Source organism: Littorina saxatilis, linkage group LG11 (genome assembly GCF_037325665.1).
Source record: "Littorina saxatilis isolate snail1 linkage group LG11, US_GU_Lsax_2.0, whole genome shotgun sequence".
Lineage (NCBI taxonomy): Eukaryota > Metazoa > Mollusca > Gastropoda > Littorinimorpha > Littorinidae > Littorina > Littorina saxatilis.
In genome coordinates this window covers 9,671,678-9,683,409 of record NC_090255.1, presented here as the reverse complement: position 1 = coordinate 9,683,409, position 11,732 = coordinate 9,671,678, and the positions used below count along the sequence as shown (strand labels likewise).

The 11,732-nt window shown below is 40.6% G+C and overlaps 1 long non-coding RNA gene across 1 annotated transcript; it reads left to right on the top strand.

Moving 5' to 3' along the window:
- The first annotated feature begins 2,474 nt into the window (after positions 1-2,474).
- Positions 2,475-6,748, top strand: LOC138979706 (uncharacterized). Its single transcript, XR_011460108.1, has 2 exons — positions 2,475-2,894; positions 4,019-6,748. It is a non-coding gene; the product is annotated as an uncharacterized lncRNA (long non-coding RNA).
- The last annotated feature ends 4,984 nt before the right edge of the window (positions 6,749-11,732 follow it).

The window sequence follows — 11,732 nt, the reverse complement described above, 5'->3', positions numbered from 1 at the left end:
ACTCTAATTAGGCCTAACGGTTAAACTAAGAGAGAAGGACTACCAACCACAAAATGAAACTTCTTCGCAAGAAAACAAGCTAGTTATCAGCAATAAACAAAAAGTGGTCCATATTAGGGGCCCTTCCCCTACGCTTGATGTAATTGTGACAATGGTTATGAGATCGTCCGACTTGCTGCGTTGTATTCCTGATGGTGTTGAGTTTTGTGCACGCTAAAGATCCCATTATTCGCTTTTCGAGATGAATGAAATAGCCTGACAGCTGGTAGTATAGAGATAGATATTCACCAAACCAAACCACTCGGATCCCTTTAATGAAATGTCAGTATGATACGAAGATACATTATTGCTACACGAGAATCGTGCGCAGTGTCGCAAAGCTATTCTAATGAGTATGAGAAGCAGGGTGAAAGTTATGTCAACGAGGTAACACGTAACACTTGACCCGTCAAATGTGATCGTCAATCGACACCCTCCTTCCAGTGTTCACAGTTCGGTTCACCGTCTCAGATCTGGCCTGGCTGTTACTTTAGAAAAGACCATGCCTCCACTTGGTCACATACCATGCCTCCACTTGGTCACATACCATGCCTCCACTTGGTCACATACCATCCCTCCACTTGGTCACATACCGTCCCTCCACTTGGTCACATACCATCCCTCCACTTGGTCACATACCATCCCTCCACTTGGTCACATACCATCCCTCCACTTGGTCACATACTATCCCTCCACTTGGTCACATAACATCCCTCCACTTGGTCACATACTATCCCTCCACTTGGTCACATACCATCCCTCCACTTGGTCACATACCATCCCTCCACTTGGTCACATACCATCCCTCCACTTGGTCACATACCATCCCTCCACTTGGTCACATACCATCCCTCCACTTGGTCACATACCATCCCTCCACTTGGTCACATACCATCCCTCCACTTGGTCACATACCATCCCTCCACTTGGTCACATACCGTCCCTCCACTTGGTCACATACCAACAATGAACAGCCTGCGTGCTCTTTATGCACATTGGGGATTTTTTGTATGAATCAATTTTGTAAAAGCCACAAAGCAGTCAGGGTGTTGAGTGTTGGTGTGTGTCCAAGTGGAGGGATGGTTTATCCCATGTAAAAGTCGGGCCCGGTATGAGACTGTGAGCAGAACTGTTAACACGGGAAGAAGGGCGCCTTGAAGAAATACTGTAAGCGTTGGTATTCATTACTTGCATGATCTCCATATTATATATGTCTGAGTAATAATCATCTTTTTCTTTTAACAGGCCCAGTATAGGGTAGCAGGACAAAGCTTGGTAAGTTTATATTTTAAACAGGCATGCATAACAGTTAACTGAATAGTTACGAACTAAGAAAAAAAGCAGAACATGTTTCTTGAACTCTTTTATGATTACCAGACACAGGGCCAAACTGTCTCTCCCTGCAATAGTTGGTGAACAAATAAATGATTTACTATGCGTGCTTCTGATTGGCAGCTGTGCACGCCTGCTTTCTGCACGTAAAGGACTTCAGGCGCAGTACAAATACATGCTAAAATATCAAATCAGTAGGCCCCTAATATTTTCTATCTTAAAATGAAATAAGAGTTTCATGACTTCAATACATAATTCGAGTTTGACGGACCCTCGCCAATTTTCAAGGTCACTGCTGTTTTGTGTATACGCAACGCACATGTTCCTGAAATTGCTTTGAAATGTTCATTATTTAGATAATTGCACGATTCACTTTGACTGAAAAGTTTGCGTGAATGGCATTCAACTTCTCCATTCGGTGTGTATCAGGGATATACCGTCAGACGCCACACCCAGAGGGTCCCGGAACCCCATATTTGAATTTTGAATGGGTCCATGGACCCCCTCATCGGAGTTTTAGACTCCAAAGGCCCCACATCCCCGGTGTACTGCTAACACTTTGTGATGACGAGTAGTGTTATATATGATGAGTCTTTTTTATCGGAATATTCCAGACATTAGAACAACAAACACACTCACATGCACGTACGCATGCATGGTACTTAGGTGCTTGCATTTAGCTGACGACTACAGTCTTTAGTGCGTCCCGGGAACCCCTCCATGAATTTTTAATACGTGTGACGCAGGGACACGCAGTTTGGGGAGCCCTGCTATATAAATCTGCCGTGTATGTGTGTGTGTGGGTGTGTGTGTGTGTGAGTGTGTGTGTGTGTGTGAGTGTGTGTGTGTGAGTGTGTGTGTGAGTGTGTGTGTGCACCTTATTGTCGCGCTATGTTAACGCTCACTGTCAGATTAAACTGGTCAGTTTATGACACTCACTGTCGTCATCTACATACTCGGTCTATAAACCCAGTACTCTCACTGTAGCTCAGTATATAGATCCCTCAATGCTGAGTGTTAACCTTCACAGCGAATATACATTAATTGAACCAATCAGAACGGAGAGATCTGACTAACTACTGCGCGACCACGTTCGACTCTGTTGGGCGCATAGTAAGAATCCGGGGCAGAGTTGGAATCTCGCGGGACTTCGTCACGCCTCAGTAGATTTCCAACAAAGCGCGTCATTTCCGGAAACGCACCGACTCATTCTAGAAATGGCCCTCCTTTCGACTGGCGATGCCAGTCTGATCGCCAGTCTGCCTCTCGCCCTTGACCATGATGGGTGACCACAGGGAAGAGGTGGACAGTTTTGTCGTGGAACTTACGCAGAAAATACAACCGTGCTCACGCAGAAGAAATATGACAATATTGTGCTGTTTCTAAAAACAAAACGTACGGACCACATTGAAGATGGGAAGTCTTCGAAGTTCAAGTGGTGGGTGCGTGAAAAGAAGTTTCAGCTCGTGAACTTTCCAGGATTGGACTTAAACGACGTTCTCTGCATACCCAGCAAACAAGAGGTAAGTTCGTAGTTATGAAACGTGACTGAAAGTATTTCGCTATGTTGTTTTATTTATTTTTTCGCATGTTTATTTTTGTACAGTTAATGAGTTATGGTTATATATATCTCAACTGTTCTTGATTCCATGGCTGTCAGTGTCACTGTCAGCCAAATTTCTGTTGACATTGAGACTGAAAGTATCAGATGACATGTTCTATGGTCCATCCAGTGAATAAAACTCAGTTTCAAAGTTCTATGCAACCATGTGTGATCAATGATAATTCAATGTGTAACAGGTTTCCTAAACAATCGTCCATGTAATACGAGCTGTGTGCCTGCCATTAGAGTCATGCATTTTCAGTCCTTTAAAGTTTAAATGATTCGTATCATTCTCTGTACTTTTTTCTGTAATACTCTAGTTATAATAACACAGACATGCAACAAAAACATATCCATGTCAAACATTTTGGTTTCCATGTCAACAACCAGTCAGAAATCAAGTTAAAACCTTAAACACAGGCCGAAAAATAAGTTATTACCTTTTGTTGTTCATAACTTTACAGTTACACCGTGACATAGTTACAATTTAATTGAATATTCTTTAACTTTAAGTGCTCAGCTATCATTGTAATAAAAGATGAAGGTGTTCATAACTTTACACTAATCTTGCTTAAAATTAATCTGAACAATGACAACTCATGGCTTAAAATTTATTCAGTTACTTCAGACAAAAGCTAATTAGGTTCATTAATATATATTTATATAACTAGTTTCAATATTTGCCCCCAAACTTCCTTGTTCCTTTGATTCCTACAACATTGGTCTTGCTTAGACTTAATTAATTCATTTTGTACTGTTCATGCAGATTAATTGTAACACTTAACAAGTGTCATCTGTCAGTTGTAGAACTTGTACCCTCTCTTAATTCCAGTAGAAAGCACTATAGTTACAACAGCATATATAATATGATAAAGAAATATCATTTTGCGCTCTGAATTCTCAGTATTTCTCAGTTAATTATGTAAGTGTCCACTTGATCTGTTGTTGTTGTTGTTGTTGTTGTTGGTTTTTTTATTTTTTTTATTTAATATATCCAGACCTCAATGAGTTGTTTTGCTATGATTGTTGCTTACTTGTGTGCAGAATGCTGAGTCGCTGCTGGCAAACATTCCAGTGGCTGTGATGCGACAATGTCACTGCCAGATGTTCAGAAAATACAGTCATCAGAGGCTTCTGCAACATGGACGTCCTCGAGAAAAAAACATGTGCGGCATGCCATTTTGCTCAAAACCGGATTTGGCAGACTGGGTGCAGAGTGAGAAATGTCACTCCTGGTGCCACTTTGACTGTGCTGGGGTGGAGATGACGAGAGCTGAGGTCTCGGCAGAAGATGTACATTTTGTGTGTGTTGTGTGCAAGGACTGATGAGGAAGTGTTGATTTATGTCTTCTACCTTCCACCTGCATGGGGTTTTTTCCTTCTCAATTTGTTCATTAGTGCTGTATGATGTTCACTCACAGACTTTTCTCTGCACATATTCAGGGGGTGTCCAGAACGTATGTGTGTATGTGTTTTCAAAAATCATGTTGTTGTTCTTTCCAAATCGTCTCTTATTGACTCACCTGAGTAATTGGCGAGTCTAAGAATTCATATACATGTGTCAATCCATATATCCGGCCAAAAAACTTAACATTTGAGGTTAGCTTGGTTGTTTTTCAAGCTAGACCTCTGAAAAATTTAGGGTTCGATGATCTTACAAAGTCCTTTGTACTGGAAACTTGCATTCTCCCAGTAAGGTAATATATTGTACTACGTTGCAAGCCCCTGGAGCAAATGTTTGATTTGTGCTTTTGTGAACAAGAAACAATTGACAAGTGGCTCTACCCCATCTCCCCCCTTCCCCCGTCGCAATATAACCTTCGTGGTTGACAACGACATAAAACACCAAATAAAGAAAGATCTTACAAAGTGACCTCAGTTTGGTTGACCCTCTTCAAATTTTGGGGTCACAGCGGGGTCATGTTCGTTTCATTGGATTAAAACTTGTGCGTTGAAGCTATATCAGATGTTTTTGAAGCTACAGGTTTGAAACCTTGTATACTTCTAGTGTTTGATAATCTCCAGACTTGACCTAAGTTTGATTGACCCTTGTCAAGTTTTGGGGTCACAGGGGGCCAGTCATGTTTGTTTCATAAAACTTAACGTTGAAGTTATCTCAGATGTTATTGAATCTTAAGCTTTGTAACTATGAAAACTTCAAGGGTAGTTGTAGTTGATAGCCAACATGAATCTAGTTTGAGATACCCCTGTCACATTTTGGGGTCACTGCGTTGTGTCATTATTGCATTGCACAACTTTGTTACATTTTCCATATGTTTAAATCAACATATTCAGGGGGTGTCCAGAACGTATGTGTGTATGTGTTTTCAAAAATCATGTTGTTGTTGTTTCATAGTGGCACTGGGTTTCTTGTGCAAAGTTTAAACGGATGTGTTTTGTAATTTTTTTAGTCGTGCTGTACAGTTTGACGCCAGTTTACAAGTAGTGCTTCTGCTGAGCATCAAGATGTGATTAATGTATTTTTGCTGTCTGTCTTATGGATTCTTGTGCAAAGTTTAAACAGAGGCATTTTATGATTTTTAAATTGTGCTGTACAGTTTGACGTCAGTTTTCAAGTAGTGCTTTTGCTGTGTGATTATTTTGATGTGATTAATTTATTTGTGCCGTCTGTTTATTTTTGTGTGTGGGTGTGCCAAGTTTTTACAGAGGTGTTCTCCTGTGAATGTGAGTTTTAAGTAGTGCTGTACAGTTTGACCCCAGTTCACAAGTAGTGCTTCTGCTGAGCATCAAGATGTGATTCATTTATTTTTGCTGTCTGTCTTATGGTTTCTTGTGCAAAGTTTAAACGGATGTGTTTTGTAATTTTTAAGGGTTTTTTGTGCTGTCTGTTTATTTTTGTGTGTGGGTGTGCCAAGTTTTTACAGAGGGGTTCTCCTGTGAATGTGAGTTTTAAGTAGTGCTGTACAGTTAGACCCCAGTTCACAAGTAGTGCTTCTGCTGATCATTAAGATGTGATTCATTTGTTATGTGCTATCTCTTAATTGTGTGTGTGTGTGTTAAACAGACATGTTCTACTGTGGCATTTAGATGTGCTGTACAGTTTGATTGCAGTTTACAAGTAGTGCTTCTGCTGTGAGATCATTGTGATGTGATTAATTTATTAGTGCTGTCTATTTGTTGGGTCAGTGTGCCAATTTCAAAGTGTGTCTTCTGTGACATTATAGTGCTGAACAGTTTGACCCCAATTTTCTAGTTGCTTCTGCTTTGTGATCATAATGATGTCACATATTTGTTTTCTTGTAATTTTCTTGAAGTATAGTTTTTTGTGTGTTTGACTGTCAAGTTCAAACAAGTATCTTCTGTAACTTTTGAGATTTGCGTTACCGTTTGACCCCAGTTACCAAGGTTTGCCTCTGCTGTGTGATAATTGTGGTGTTATAAGTTACGTTTTGCAGTCTTTTGTGATTTCTTTGCCATCGATCCATTTTCATGCAAACAGCACAAACTAAGCAGTAACGTACTTTGTTTTAATCAATAAGGCAACTGAGGCTGTATCCTGAATAATGTCATTATTGTGGGTATGAAAGCTTTGTGCACCGTAAAATATTTTTTTACCCTTGAACATTTCTTCTGAATTCCATCTTCTAATTTTTGTATCTCTGTATTTGTGAACAACAAACTTGCCTAATGATGTTTGCCTTTCCATTTTGTGTGTATAAAACTAAATGAAATGGTGTGTGTGTGTTCATTGGTGCTCATACATTTTATGTGGTTTTTTTGTGGGAGAATTAAAGTTTTGATTTGCATCACTGATTTCTTTGTGTTGGTGTTCCTGTGAGACTGTGGGGTCAAAGACAAGCATTTGACCTAGGGTGTGAGTGTGTGTGTGCATTGCTCCTCAAGCATCATGATGTATGAATTGTCTTTTCTTGTCTCAATATAATGACATATATAATTTCATGCGGCTTTCCTACTAAGACAGAGAAGTGATTCAGAGTGAATCAAATGAAACATAATGCATGTGGGACGTACACAAAAATCTATATAATTGTAATCATGTGAGGTGTTAAAAACGTGCATAAATCCCTTCAATTAACAAGATGTTATGGTTTGAGTACCTGAACCAACCTTGTTATTTTTTCCGTTTTAAAGCCAGGCGAGGCTTCTTAATCCTCACCTTAAATGCTAAAATTCGTTTTGGGATGCGTGCTGCCCCTGCAATCCGCCAAGGCCTAGGCGGCCCTTGGACCCCGGCAGTAAAAAAAAAGTTCAGTCGCAGGCAAAATTCAGACTCCCACCCATGTAGTGTAAAGCCATTAATCACAGTCATAAGTTTGTTTTCGGGACTGGGTGGCCGAGTGGTAACGCACTTGCGCTCGGAATTTAGAGGTTGCGTGTTCGACCCTGGGTCAGGCCGCTATTTTCTCCCCCCTTTCCTAACCTAGATGGTGGGTTCAAGTGCTAGTCTTTCGGATGAGACGAAAAACCGAAGTCCCTTCGTGTACACTATATTGGGGTGTGCACGTTAAAGATCCCACGATTGACAAAAGGGTCTTTCCTGGCAAAATTGTATAGGCATAGATAAAAATGTCCATCAAATACCCGTGGGACTTGGAATAAAGTAAACAAATTCCATCTCACACGGCATTAAGTCTCAGGAAACATGAATACACGCATGCAGAAAAAAAATATGGGTAGCGCCGTATGTGTGCCAGCTCGCTTTCCCCGGGGAGAAAGCAGCCCGAATTTCCATGAGGGTAACCTCACTGGACTGTAAATCTTATCCAATCCATCCAATCCAATATTCTGTTTGTTTATAAATTCAGTTCATTGATCTCTGTTTTGGTCTTCGCTTTGTTGCTTTGGTTGAAAAAAGTGACCTTCTCTCCTTCTGAGAAAGCTACCTCTCTTGTGTGGTGTGTGAATTTAATTAAACAAATCATGAAATGTATGCATTGGCAGCTAGTGCTTCCTTCCCTTTGTTTATCAAAGACCAAAAGGCATTATTCAAAGAAAAGTCATACTCAACTTATATGATGCAATCAAGCACACAAAATGTAGCACATATAACATAGCACAGTTGTTCCAAAGAAGTATAAGAGCATCCCTTGTAGCCAAAAAACAAACAAAAAAACACACACACCTTGCTTAGCATCATAATGATTGGGATAGGCAGACACTGTGTACATTGAAACTGGAGATGTATTCAAATATACCATATTACCAGGTTTTTCACATATGCACACAAGCACACATTTAGTGCTAATTTTTGCATTAACTGACTTTAATCCTTTCAAATTCTTACACCCTCTGTATGAAAATTATGGTACCTCCTGTTGATCTTGTGCCACCAGGACAAGTTGTTCACAACCATTACTTAAAAAGTGTTGAACACAAAAATATGTCATTTTGTTCTCAGTATTTACACATTCTCAAGCAAGTAATAAAAAATTGTTCTGCGCTTCTGCCCATATATATAGCTGTTGAATATAATCTTTCTCTCATAGAACACGTACACTTGGGACATATACATGCATCTTCAATTTCTGTGACACTGGGTGTTCCCAATGACACAAGAATGGCCCGTCACAATGAGTTAACAGTCAATAATGTTAACAATAAACCTGTTAAGATGCAGGTGGCATATATCATAATGAATTTGATACTGAATGCTGTTGGTGGCTTTTGTATTGACAATAAAATATAAAGAACGCAAAAGTTTACGGAATACACAGAAATTATCAAGCGAGTTTGTTAATGGATTTTACTTTACAATAATATAACATACTTACTTTTAGATAAAAGAAAAGAATTAAGTGCAAATACAATTTCCACTCAGTAAGTTACATTTTTGTGCAAACTGACCCAAACTAAATGTTAACTGGTCCCTTGACTCCTACTTACAGTTACCAAATACCTACCCTGAACCCAACTATATACATGCATAGATGTTTGGCATGATGATGATGGTGTGCTTGGGGTGTGCGGGTGTGTGTGGAGGGGGGATGCATAAATATAGCCACACACATACCCAAACCAACTATACTGTTTCAACTTTAACACAGTACATTGAAGAAGAAGACAATCAAGCAACAATTAAGTTACGCATGAGTGTTGTCAACGTTACTTAAATTGTAAGGGTAAACTTCACTAGCACCAGTTAAAATGGCAAACTGAAGCGCTCGATCGTTTGTTCAGAACGACGTCAAAAAGATCTCAGCCGGCCCGACTGAAGTCAGTGTTTATTTTTCCAAGGTTCGTAAGTAAGAAAAATAGCAGTTGGTATGATTTTGTCTAATGCATCTGTTTTATTACAACCAACTATTGATATTTTAAACATACGCTGATCATTGTAGTCCATCAATTATCATTTAATAATCGCATTCTAAGAAAGAGCAAAATTCTCACTCTGCGCGCGGTTCATTTCCAGAATCGCGTAGCGCGAAGTTGGAATTCCAACAATGGCGGCCATAGTTGGAATTCCAACAAAGCGCAGGTCATTTCCGGAAAAGCGCCGCTGACCAGATGGGACGCAACAGACTCAAACAAAAGCATTTGCATGTGGCCTACATTTTTTTCTCTAGCATTTCTACAATATTTTAGCATGTTGTATTGCTTTTGAAGCCTAGAAAAAGAAGGGAGTTATGTGCATTTTTGAAACAAGCGAGTGAAAGTGATAACCACAGGATTTTGTGCTTTTTATTTTCGTGACTCGCACGCTTCGAAACGTGCATCATAACTCCCTTATTTTATCATATTTGTGGCTCAAAACTTAGTATAACGTGAGAAAATACTGTGAAGATACTAAAACAACAACAGCATTACATGCACATAGGCCTACTTTAGTTTTAGGTCGAGACTGGTCGCTCTGTAATTAGTCAGAGCGGAAGTGAGCCACAGTGAGAGCTTTGAATGTACTTTCGATTCAATGAAAATTGTCCGCATGATCAAGTAATCCCTACTGCGGCCAGTTAGTTTGTATTCAGTTACAAACACGGAACTGGTTCTACTACTTTTAATTTTTTTTTGCTTTCCTAGACTGAGGCAAACCTACTGACAACAAAAGGGACTTTACTCTGGTAAATGGGATGTTAGTTGGTTGTCCCATAAATAAATTCTGCGTTACTACGGAAAAATGGCAAGCAGTGGTCTATATATTGTGCCAGTCAGTGTTTGGTATAAGGTGGTACAGTAACACACACACTGAGCAGAGCAAGGCGGTAGGGGAGACCGGGGCTAGTCCGCCTACTGTTATGCTTTTGGTAGCATAACTGGCGAGTTTGATGAACTAGAAGACTGATTTTTTATTTTACATCAAGACAAATGTGTAGCTGATATCAATGTGCAGACAGTTTTTATGTGCGCATGAACATTTGTTGTATATACTGCTTTAAGTAGACCTACCCTAACGTAGGCGAACTTGCCCCAAGTCGGGGTAAGTCCGCCTACAGGGTGGGGCAAGTCCGCCGCTCTCATCCCATAGTATGTACAAGACTAGTAGTGGGCAAGCTTTAGTGGGAAAGCTTTTTTAATTCCCTTCAATATTCAGGTTCAAAAATGCCAATGACAAAATACGAAAGAATGTTAAAAAAAATTACGTTAGGGGAGACCGGGGCTAGTCCGCCTACTTTTATGCTTTTGGTAGCATAACTGGCGAGGAGACCGGGGCTAGTCCGCCTACTTTTATGCTTTTGGTATCATAACTGGCGAGTTTGATGAACTAGAAGACTGATTTTTTTTATTTTACATCAAGACAAATGTGTAGCTGATATCAATGTGCAGACAGTTTTTATGTTCGCATGAACATGTGTTGTACATACTGCTCACGGCGGACATGCCCCATGACAAATAGGCGGACTTGCCCCCGCACGGGCAGGCAACTCTAGTGCCAGATAGCGAGCACAACATGGGAAGGAAGAAGCAAAACTTTCGTCAGAACTCGACCTTAATTAACGCACTGTCACTCGACACCAAGATTAAGTATTTGTTCTCAGAGGTAATGCATCAAAACCTAAGTCAACTCCAATGCATTCATGTTACAAAAAATAAAGAAAAACACTTTTTGTGATCTGTAGGCTACTCACGATATATGGGCGCGCAACCTTTGAACTTCTGCAAGATATGGCGGGAAGAAGGGACACCACTCTCACATGGCGTGAATGACTAAAAGGTGGCAAACGTAAGAATAAACAGACAAAGACGGATGTGCCCCGGGGGCGGACTAGCCCCGGTCTCCCCTATAACACAAACTCTCAGCAGAACCAGGCGCCATAACACACACATGCACTCTGCAGCGGGCTGCAGAGTAATTATAAGGCGGTATGACACACACACTCTGTAGAAAGACTGAGAGGCGGTCTAACACAAACACTCAACAGAACAAGGCGGTATGACACAAACACTCAACAGAACAAGGCGGTATGACACAAACACTCAACAGAACAAGGCGGTATGACACACACACTCAACAGAACAAGGCGGTATGACACACACACTCAACAGAACAAGGCGGTATGACACACACACTCAACAGAACAAGGCGGTATGACACACACACTCAACAGAACAAGGCGGTATGACACAAACACTCAACAGAACAAGGCGGTATACACACACACTCAACAGAACAAGGCGGTATGACACACACACTCAACAAAATGAGGCGGTAGGACACACACACTCAACAAAACAAGGCGGTAGAGGACACACACACTTTGTAGAGAGACTGAGGCGGCATAACACAAACATTCAACAGAACAAGGCGGTATGACACACACATTCAACAGAACAAGGCGGT